The sequence below is a fragment of the Carcharhinus amblyrhynchos genome, chromosome 16, assembly GCF_965287045.1.
Source record: "Carcharhinus amblyrhynchos chromosome 16, sCarAmb.v2.hapA, whole genome shotgun sequence".
NCBI lineage: Eukaryota > Metazoa > Chordata > Chondrichthyes > Carcharhiniformes > Carcharhinidae > Carcharhinus > Carcharhinus amblyrhynchos.
Window position 1 is genome coordinate 59076336 of NC_137339.1, and position 12205 is coordinate 59088540.

Below are 12205 nucleotides of genomic sequence, written 5' to 3' on the forward strand. Positions count from 1 at the left end.
ATGAAATTACCTGTGAACGACACCAGTACGCTTACTTCAAATGGCATGTGTCACAAATAACAAGAATATAATTCAAAACCACAACATCCGAGTCAAACTAAACAACTTCCCTTATTTGGCCGACACAGGAAGTTTCAGATCACAGCTCCCAGATTAGATAACTGACTCAGAACAACTTTATGACCTGCATCCGGTCTTAGTTATAAGTTGACCAAAAAATCGCAGCATACTTAACTCTCAGACAGAATAGCCATTTTAAAGGCACTATTGTCATTACTATTGTTAAATCATTGTTGTAGTCATTATTTCTCCATCCACATTATCCCATGTTTAAATGTCGTGTTTCGAAATTTCATGTCTGAATAAATCATTCATACAAGTTTGTAAATTTAAATGGAAATCATTTATTAACTTAATTAGCCAAACAATTTTATAAATAGAAAACTTTGGTACCATGTTCACATTTAACTTAACATTTAATTTTAGCACTTGATTTTGACAACAACATCAACTGTTCAAAATTTATTGCAATAAAATACATTTTTTCACTTTAATAGGACAAAATATAATCAACGGTTCTTTTGATTTTCTGTAAACAACGATATAAGCTGGGAGGGAGGAAAAAGGAATTGATGTAAGGGAAAGAAGGAAAGTGAGCAGAAGGGTCGGCAGGGGAGCATTTGGACATATGGATTATATATTTTACAAGCTGAATATCCAATTGTAGCAGCTACTTAATGATCTTGATCTGCTCTTTCATTCCTGGAGTCTGGGTTTCCCCATATCACCAAGATGTATGTCTGTATTCGGCTCCATATTCATACATTCATAGAACCCGTGCAATACTGAAAGAAGCCATTCGGCAATTCGAGTCTGCAACCCCAGCAAGGCACTAGTCATACAACTCCATACATTTACCCTGCTAATTCCCCGACACTATGGTCAATGTAGCATGGCCAATCAACCTAACCCAGACGTCTTTGGACTGAGGAAGGAAACAGGAACACCCAGACGAACCCCAGGCACAGGGAGGACGGGCAAACTCCACACATATAGTGACCTGAGGCCAGAATTGAATCAGTGTTTTTAGCGTTGTGATGCAGCAGTGCTAACCACTCTGCGACCCATCATATTGCTTTCCTTCAGCTTCGACAGTTTTTTGACAAGACAGCAATCGGATGAATGCTCAATCCATGCTGAAGGACATTGAAGGGTGCAATTGTGAAATGTACAAAACAATACAACAACTTTTGAGGCTATCCCGGGTGCATACACTAACGTACCGATTGCCTTTTCCACCGCCAACCTGTTGCTTCATGACACGGCTGCCCGTTCCTGTGCTTCATTTTCAGTCCTGCAGAATGGTGTCAGCTTGGGCTGATATGCGTCAAGTAACATTCACGTCACACAAATGTCCAGGGAATGACCATCATCAATAAAAGACAATCTAACCACCGCCCCTTGATATTCAACAGTGTTACCATTACTATATCCCCCACTGTCAACATCTCTGTGGTTACCATTGACCAGAAACTCAACCGGATTCGCAGAATAGCCATTTTAAAGGCACTATTGTCATTATTATTGTTAAATCGCAATGACCACAAGAGCAGGTCAACCTGCAGCACGTAGACTGCAGTACTTCAAGAACGCCGCTCACCACTACCTTATCAAGGGCAACTAGAGAAGGGGAATATAAGCTTGTCAACCAGCGACATCCATATCCCACCAATGAATGAGGAGAAAATGGGTATCCCTTATCACCCAGTAACTAAGTAATGTTGTCGTGGTCCGTTGCAACATTGAGTTTAAAGTGGTAGTGAGTCGTGGTTACTTCTCTGTTGACTGCCTTTGTACTGACGGTCCTCATTTATATATCTCACACTTTCATAACATTTCAGGAATTATCCTTCTTCCTGTTGATGAAGGAAACAATGTATTCTCCTGGCCTTAATGTGAGTTCCACTTACAGCTCCGATTATTTTTGCGAAACCAGCAATCCTGCGAAATGCAATGGACCTCTTCTTCATCTCTGCAGGGGATGTGTCAAGAATACCAAGCTCGGAAGCCCTATGATAAATTGCATTGCTTACCTGGTGAATGCAGGTCCTCAAAGCATGCTGTGAAATGTTACAAAAGTCACTGATGCCATGTCGAAAGAAGCCAGAGACTTCTTTCAACGCTGTCATGACTTTAATCTGCGCCGTGAAGGCAATCTAGCATTTAAATTTACTTTTCAGGTCTTCCTTCAACATTTCATAAACGTGTCCATTTTTTTCTCCATGAGGCACAATCCCCTGGCACACATCTCATGTGATATAATTTCTTGTAACGTCCTTTGCCTGGACATTCTCAGGGGTGGATAATTAATTTGCTTCCTTGCCCAGCAAAAATGTAGCCCGATTCTTCTCTCATGACTCTGTGCCACCACGTCTTGAAGTCTCAAAAATAACTTTAATGATTTCAAGATGCAATGCCAATCGTGTGAGGTTCCAAGTGTAATGGGATATAACGCCAGATTTTCAGCCTACACAGGATTCTGCAATATCCATTACAGATCACATCAATTTACAGTAAGTTTACACACATGAACTAAGGCGTTAAACTTTCCAGAAGCATTTGAAAGAATTATCGATGCTTGTAAGGATCGGCATTGCCTTTAAACAACTGAGCTAGAAGTGGATTGCAAAGACTTTAGTTGAAGGTTAGGATATGTGGATAGGACTGACTCTCTCCATATTAGTTCCTTAGAGCAACCACAGTTAAAAAACTATAGTTCTTTAAGCTTATTATTTAAGTGTGTTTAAAGATTATAAGCAATGCTATGAAACATTACTCCACCTGAAATCCTCTCCGACATTGTCTCTGTCTCTGCTTGCTGAATCTAGGAGAGAAAAAAGTGTAAATAATTCGACGTAAAAAACTTAACCGACATTGGGATAAACAGGTCAAGTTAGCGTTGTCTGGTTCATTTGCATCTAGCTGCTTCAGCACAGCGCCTGCAGAAAAAAGGCCGAATCGGAGGTTTGGACGCGGCACACTTTCAGCGATCATGTCTGTGCATCAGGACAATGCGGAAGTCGCATGTGCGGCGCACAATCCCCGTAAATTGTGATTCGGGCGGAAAATTATCGGCCAGTCTCCGCAGGCTCCAGTGCAGGCAGGAAGAGTGGAGCCAGTGCCCTTGATGACGGCGCAAGATTGGAAACACTCACTGAGATTATGCTTTGAAAAAGCCATTTTAAAGTGAAGGTAGGCAGATCAAAAGGATTACCTGCTGTTGTAACGATATGTTCATATTTTTTAAAATTTGTTTTTGTTATTTCTTCAAAGCAGCTAATCCTATTGTTATTGGTTAACTTAAATTTAAATTTTGAATATTATTTTTCAGATTGAAAGTGAGTATTTTTTAGTATTTATAAGTGAGCATAGGTTATGCTATTTGTTTTAAATCAGAGAAACTACTATTTAAATATGCACGATATTATTACATAGCTTTACGTATGACATGCTTGAAAGTATTTGCATGTTTTAACTTGAAAATGTTATTGCAAATAAGAAATATCAGGACAGATCAGACTATGATTTGGATACTTCAGTGCATAAGGTTGAGCAAAAGAGGTTTCATGGTTTGGGTAGTGGAAAATCTAAACCACCATGTGTTTATCATTAGTACTCTTCTGAGTTGCTTACATCAATTATGTTATTCATTTATAATTACCTCAGATTTAGAAGCCGTGTTTTGATTCTTTAGCAAGATATTTGCAGAATTTTGTAAAGTTTATTGGAAATATTTATTAACAAAACTTTGGTACCTTGTTAACTTTCAATTAAACATTGAACTTTGGCAGCTGCTAAACATTTCTTATAACAAGTGCTTCCACTTTTCCAAATTCCATGCAATATATTTAACCACTTTAACAAAACGATTAATAATCTCGTATGTGTATATCTACTTTAACACAAGGCAGTAAGAGAGGGAGGAGAGACAAGTGAAGGGGAAGTGAAAGGTGGGAGGGGACGTAAGGAGGGAAGAGAAGTGAACGGGAAGGCAGGGGAGGATAGGGTAGACGAAGGGAAGAATGGACTGTGAGGAGAGGGGTAGGTAAGTTGAGCTAAGGAAGTGGATGCGATGAGAGGGAGGAAGGGTAGAGAAGTAGAAGGGAGGACAGCAGAGGAGGGAGTGAAGGAAACTGTTCGAGGGAGAATCTGTGACAAGGAGGGAAGGCAAGGGGGGAGATGAAGGCGAAATCAGAGAAGAGAAAGAGAGGGGAGTAGAAGAGACAAAAATGACAGGGAAGGGAGGGGAAGGGAAGGGGAGGGATTGGATATATTAATGGTACATTTTATGTACAGCCTGCCTCTTCTCTCATGTTCTCATATGTCGAAACCTTAAAACAACTTCCATGGTTTTTCGGAAATCAAGCTAGAAGTATGATGTGCCTGCCATGATGGAAGCTGACTACATACTTTCAAGCTGCATTGGATTTCACTATATTTATCAGGGCTAAAGTTCACACCTGCTTATAGGATGCTTGCATTCCCTCCACAAAGGCGTTAAAACGTTTTTAAATATCCAAAAGCATTTGAGATAATCACTGAGACTTGTAAGCATCAGCATGTTTCTTAAACAACCCACCTTAAAATGCGTGACATACATTCAAAATCTACTCTATCCATTTTATTTCCTAACAGCCTCATAACAAACCGCAGTTTTTTTGAAATGATATATCTTGCCTTCACTTTAGGTTTTTTAACATTATAAACACAACTATAAAGGGTTAACTCATTTAAATTCTGTAAGATATACATCTTGCCTCTGCCCGTTGATTCCTTGCTGCCCGGGAGAGTTGGGTTGGCCATTGGTGGGAGGAGGTTTGGGGCTGGCTTGGGGGCGGGGGAGGGCGGTGCGGTCATGGCTAGCGGCATGCGGGGTGGGGGTGGGAATAGGGTTTAGCCTGGGGAGTTGTCGGATGCCAGCGACTGGGGGGAGGGTGGGGAGGAGGTGGGATGTCGGAAGGCAAGCAGTCAGGGCGGTTGTGGTGCGAGCCAGTGTTCGGGAAGGCCAGTACTCAGGAGGCCGGCAGAGGGGGTGGGGCACTGCGCATGTGCGGAGCGCGACTGCGACAGAACAGCGCATGCGCAGTGACCCGTTCACCACTAAACTACCGACCTTTCAGATGGGATTAGGCCCCGCCTCCTATTTTGCGAAGTGAACCTCGCTGAGACATTCTGCAATGCTCAAAAAATTGGAGATTTGTTCATAATTACTCGAAAAAAATGGGAATACTACCGTTTTTCCCCTTTTTGGGGAAAATACCGGCCCGGATATTTGAACTTGGCACACTTTCAGTCCGCATGTGCGTGAGTAGGGACATCAGTGTTGTGCTGTGCTGCATCCAATGTCCCAACATCTGCATTAATTACGGAAGTTATGGCCCAATTAAAACTAGTCTATAATTATAAGCCAGCTCTGTCATTCACAGGCCAGTTGTTCCTATACCTTTGATCTGGTCAGTCTCTAATAGACGGCAGATAGCAATTGATTTCCGCATTTAAGTCAGCTTGCTAAAGTATATCCACTGAATGCATGGTACTAACATCGACAACCTGGAGAAATTTGAGAGTACAGATCTTAAAATACGTATTCACATCATCTACGACCTTTCCGTTTTTCATTCTAATGTGAGTAACTTCACGTTTTTCAGAGTCCGTTCCATTTGCCATGTCCTGCTTCCTCATTTAGCCAGATCAACACATCCTGATGTCTGCTTTCATCCCCAAATCTACTTACATTTTCACATAGCTTTGTGTGATCCGCAGAGTTGTGAACATTGCATTGGGCGCTACGTTGAAGACATTTACACAGACTGAGGCATTCTACAGTTGCCCTTTCAGAGTGACGTGTCTGGCTGAACTACCATTGGAATTTCATAAAAGAAATGGGATATCGTGTAATATACCAGCTAGATCTCATTTACTATCCGGTTCTTGCAGCTGTCGGGGTTCCTGGTAAGGTGGAAATAACAGATTTCAAAATACGAAGGTGTCTGTTTCCATGCTATTTGCTGTCTCGCCATTTGTCTCAGTTGTGCATAATGTGATGCTTTTTTCATTTATGTGCATTTACAGAGGAAAAGACAATTTTGTTCATTTTTTAAAACCTTGGATGGCTTTGAACTATAAATGAATTTATAGCTTACAGGAAAAATGTCACCATGGAGGTGCCGTTGACATAAGATTCGAGATGTACATATAATTTAATGTTTTACATTCAAAATTTTATTTTAATAATTATAACGCTTCTAATTACACTTGCTCATACTGAAGGATATCATATCATCTGCTTGAACTTGGTTCCCCCATTCTATTGTTATTTCTGCTAACTGAAGTTTGTTGGAAATTTGGGTGACTTCTATGGTGGCATGCAATCCATCTGCCAAGTAACAATGATATGCTGTTTCCATTCGACCTTTAAACAATAGGTGACAATAAGAAATCCCATCCTATTTTATTGAAGTCAGGAATCAATTGTCAATTTTGAGTATTTTCATCAAGCTTGATTTTCCTGCCCTAACTAAATAGCTTCAGTTCTGCTTCGCTGTCACTAGCCGACTGCAGTTTTATGGAACATTATCCAATAGTCAATTTTTAAATTCTTCCCAAATCGCATCTTCACTCAAGCTGAAAATCGAGGCCAACGTTCGACAAAAGTTATGATGTATGCTCAACAAAATTATAACATGATCTGAATTGTGTTATTTTGCAGGGTAATATTCGATAAAAAGTTGCGCTGTGCATGTTTTCTTTGACACAAGAGGGCGCAATTCATTATTGGAGACACCACCACAAGATAAGGGAGAATGCATTTCTCACGCCGTCAAATTTCCCAGAAAGAATTCTGCAATGGGTTATGTCAACACATGTTTTCTGATACCAACATCCTTATTAACATTGCAATTTTTGCTGCTTTTTTTTGGTCACAGATCTCCCTGTCCCTCCAAAACAATTTATTTAAATCGATAATTATATCTCGTTGGGAAAAAGAAAACTGATAGTTCAAGACTATTATCGCTGACTTTAATTGTTTATCTAACAAACGAGGTATGTGATAGCTCAAAGTAGGTTTTTGGCCTGTGTTGTGAATTTAGTCTTCCTTTCCCTTACCGTTAACTTGGTGACAATTTTGATCCTTTCCCGAGGCAAGTGTGGGTTCTCAAAATGCATCACTCGCTATTTGGTGGCCATGGCAGTGGCGGATTTAACGGTGGTTATTGTTCACGGGATATTTCACCGCATTAACACCATGTGTTTGCAACTCAGTTTCCTGTTTTTTATCCCGGTGTGCACTATAAACTTCCTTGCGTATGTTGTTGCAGTAGATTGCTCTGTTTGGTTCACTGTTGCCTTCACATTCGACCGATTTGTAGCAATTTGAATCTACAGTCAAAACACTGTACTGCGAAAACAGCGAATGTTGTTATTGCCACGTTGTTATTGTTGATCTGTGTGAGATGCATTCCCTTTTATTTCCTCAATGAACCACTCTTTGTAATTGACGACGTGCAATGGTATTGAATTCCACCAGCTGATTATGAAACCTTCCCCATTTGGAAGGCCTTCGAATGGATTGACAGCATCATAACAGCTTTATTACCAATACTCCCAATTCTGTTGTTAAACGTTCTGACGGTCAGACATATTGTAGCAGCAAATCGAGTCAGAAGAGAACTCCGGGCAAACAGTGAAAATCAAAATGATACTGAAGTAAAGAATCGTAGAAAGTCCATGATTTTATTATTCAGTATTTCTGCAAAGTTCATACTATTATGGATGACCTATCTTGTGCATTCTTTAAAGTGGCCTGTGGAAAACTTATATTATGTTGACAAATGTTTCAGCAATCCTATTTATATCATGCAACAAGTCGGGTTTATGCTGCAGATTCTTAGTTCCTGCACCAACACTTGTATCTATGGGCTGACACAAAGGAAATTCAGAGAAGAGCTGAAGAATGGGGTGAAATATATCTTTACACTGAATGGGAAAATATGCTGACAGAGCATTGCATATGGATTTTGCGCCCCAGAAATATTTGTGTAAAAATGGAACACACATAGAATTAGTGGTCCAAATTTTGAATAAATAGTAGTTTTCACTGGCATATTTAGTTTAGGTGGCGTGATGGCACAGTGGTTAGCACTGCTGTCTCATATCACCAGGGACCGCATTCGATCCCCGGCTTGAGTCATTGTCTGTGCGAACTCTGTACGTTCTCCCTGTGTTCTCTGGGTTTCCTCCCACAGTCCAAAAGACGATCTGGTTAAGCGTATTGGTTAAGTGTATAAACTTCTAGTTTTACTAAATATTAAAGATAAATGTCATTGCATGTAAATCAATGAAATAAAACATGGTGGAGGACAATCTAACAGATAGGAAATATTACAATATAAATGTGTCAACGGGATTTGGTTCCAGAAAATGCAAGAAATACATCAAATGTATTCCACAAAAATGGCAAATACTGCCAATTAACATTTGCACATCTTTCAGGGCATCAAGTAAAAAACAACGTGCATTATATTTCAACAAATGTTTATATCAGAGCCCAATCTTCCAGTCTTTTCCCAGCTCAAACGAATTGCCATGGAACTAGAAAATTGAAAACGTTGCCCAGTTGTTCAAAAACGTTGGGAAATATTGCTGCAGCAATAACTGATGATATGACGGCGGCGGGCAAGCTGCCAGAAACACTTTTCTGCGACAGAATTAGTAGTCACGTGAAAAATAAATAGCCTGATTGGAAAGAGCCAGCGTTTATTTCTAAAGGGTACATCGTGTTGGAGTTTTTTTTTGTTCGGAGAGTTAACAGAAAATGTCAATCACGGTAATGTTGCTGATGTGGTCTACATGGACTTTCACAATGCATTCGATAATGCAATGTACAACTAATCAGAAAGGCTATGAATCAACAGAATGCAGTAATGAGAATATATCATGACTTAATTTGTGGAATCTATGAGTAATGGCTGTGTTTCAGGCAGGAGGAAGATTTGTTTTAGTGTTCCGTGGGAGTCAGTTTTGGGATCCCTCTGTATCATTGGTGTACAGGGGGACAATTTCAAACTTTGCTTTTGATCCAAAACTTGGAAGCATTTCAAACTACGAGGACACGGTTTATAACATCAAAGGACATGACAAAGTTGTTGGGCCGACGGACAAGCGCTAGAGAATGTGCTAGGGAAGCTAAAAGGTCTGAAGATGGATAAATAACCTGGACCGGATGGACTATACCCCAGAATTCTGAAGGAGATACCTGAAAAGATAGTGGGGACATTGGTGATGATCTTTCAGGAATCACCAGGGTCAGCAAGGGTCCCAGAGGACTGGAAAGTAGCTAATCTAACACGCCTGTTTAAAAGGTGAGGCAGGCAAAGGGCCAGAAATTACAGATTCGTTAGCCTGACTTTGGTTGTTTGTAAGATGTTAGAATCCATTATTAAGGATGAGATTTTGGAATACTTGAACGTGTAAAATAGTGTAGACTCAGCACGGTTCCTTGAAGGCGAAGTATGCCTGACAAATAGGTTACAATTCTTTGAGGAGGTAAGTTTGGAGAAAGGTGAGCCTGTGGATGTCATTAACTTGGATTTCTAGAAGACCTTTGACAGGGTTCTACACATCAGGCTGCTGACTAAGATAAGAGCCCGTGGTATTGTAGTCAAGGTACTAGCACGGATAGAAGATTGCTTATCAGAAGGCAGAGAGTGGGGATAATACGATGCTTTTTAACTTGGCAGCCAGTAACTAGTGGGTTCGGTGTTGGGACCATAAATTTTCACTTTATACATCAAGGATCCAAATCAAGGAACTGGGGGCACTGTGGCTACGTTTTCAGGTGATACAAAGATGGGTGGAGGGCCATGTAGTATTGAGGAGGTGGGGAGGCTGTAGAAGAATTTGGACAAGTTAGAAGAATGGGATAAAGAAGTGGGTCAAGGAATATAATTTGGGAAACGTGAAGTTATGTGCTTTGGTAGGAATAATAGAGGCGTAAACTATTTCCCATATGAGGTGAAAATTCAAAAATCAGAAGTGCAAGGGACTTGGGAGCCCTAGTTCAGGATTCCCTTAAGGTTAATTTGCAGGTTGAGATAGTACTTAGAAAGGCAATTGCGATGTTAGTATTCATTTGGAGAGGGCTAGAATTAAAAAAAACAGGAATGTACTGCTGAGGCTTTATTAGGCTTTGCTCAAGCCACATTTGGAGGATTGTGAGCAATTATGGGTCTCGTATCTAAGTAAGGATTTGTTGGCCTGGAGATGATCCAGACGACGTTCACGAGAATGATCCCAGGAATAAAAAGCTTAATGTATTTTGGAGCGTTTGAGGAATCTGGGTTTGTACTTGATGGAGCTTAGAAGGATGAGGGGGGATCTCATTGAAACTTACAGCATACTGAAAGGCCTGGATTGTGGACATGGGAAGGATATTTCCTAGTAAGTGAGATTAGGATCCGAGGGCAGGAACTCGGAATAAACGGACGACTCTTTGGAACCAAGCGAGGAGGAATTTCTTAAGCCAAAGGGTGGCGAATCTGTGGAATTCATTGCCACAGAAGGCTGTGGAGGCCAAGTCATTGAGTATATATAGGACAGAGGTAAATATGTCCTTATTGGTAAGGGGATCAAAGGTTATGGGGAAAAGGCTGGCGAATGGGGTTGAGAATCTTAGCAGCCACAGTTGAATGGTGGAGGGGACTCGTGGTGCTGAATGGCATAATTTTGCCCCATATCCGATGGCCTTATGATATAAGTGATCAATTAATTTCGACGTAGGGAAGTATGTGGTTTGCGTTTTTGTTGAAAAAATCTGCAGGGACAATGTAGTGGAATTCTGAAGAATGTACATTGCATGTTCTCCCCATATCTACATGGGTTTCCTCTGGGTACAAGTTGACAGCAAAATATGCGGATGTGGAATCTGAAACAAAAATAGAAAATGTTTGAAAATCTCTGCCCGTCTAACAGCATCTGTGGGGAGAGAATAGAGTTTATGTTTCGAGCTTAGATGAGTTCTGATGACGGGTCATCTAGACTCGAACGGTTGTTTCTATTCTCTTCCCACAGATGCTGTCAGGCCGACTTATATCTTCCAGCATTTTCTGTTTTTGTTTCCCTGAGTACTCCTGTTTCCTCCTACAGTCCAAAGAAGTGCAGGTATCGTGGAATGGCCAAGCTAAATGCATGGGTTTTGGGGAAGGATGGGCGAAAGTGCTTAGGTAGAATGCTATTTCGGAGAGTTGGTACACATTCGATGGGCCAAATAGCCTTCTCTACTGTCCGGGTTATATCGGATTAATAACATGCAAAATAAGGCTGAAACGTAGAAAAGAACAAAATAGCGGGTGGCTAAGCCAAAACAGCAACAGGGAGCAAAATGGGTTACTGAATCATACCCGATTAAAGTAACAATTGCAAAAACGGCTTAATACGAACATTAAACATGAGTAGGCAAACAAGGCCAGCCCAATTATTGATGAGGAACACTCAGAGGAGGAGCTAAACGAGCCTGGCAATAGGGCAGTCACCCTTCAAAACATATTATCTACCGCCTGTCAGAGGAGGTTTATTTATTAGTGTCACAAGTCGGCTTACATTAACGCTGCAATGAAGTCACTGTAAAATTCCCCTAGTCACCATATTCCGGTGCTTGTTCAGATACACTGAGGCAGAATTTAGCATGGCCAATGCACCTAACCAGCATGTTTCCTCTGTCTAACTGAAAGGAACCCGGAATATCCGAGAAAACCTGCTCAGACACCGGAGAATGTGCAGACTCTGCACAGCCAGTAACCCACGCTGGGAATCGAAACCACTGTGCCAAGGCGAAGTAACTCCATGCCTCCATGGCAACGATGACCAGGAAAACTGACAAAAGTAAAAAGAATTTTCTTGAGGGTGGTGGTGAAGAAGCAGACGCTGATGAGTTGACCTTGGATCAGAAGGTTTTCCCATATACTCTCTAGCCCGGTGACACAAAAATACTGCTAAAGGAACTACTGAGACTGAAACCCCAACATAATACGACAGAATTTTGCACTGCAGTGCAATAAATGCCAGAGTTTCACTCAATGCATCTTAACGGCACGAATGTCCTTGTAAAGATGAAATGCCTGTGGATCTCTGGAAAGAACTGTCCAAT

General features: G+C 41.0%; 1 pseudogene; it reads left to right on the plus strand.

Moving 5' to 3' along the window:
* Positions 1-5942: 5942 nt before the first annotated feature.
* Positions 5943-8103, plus strand: LOC145353696 (putative G-protein coupled receptor 139; annotated as a pseudogene).
* Positions 8104-12205: the final 4102 nt, after the last annotated feature.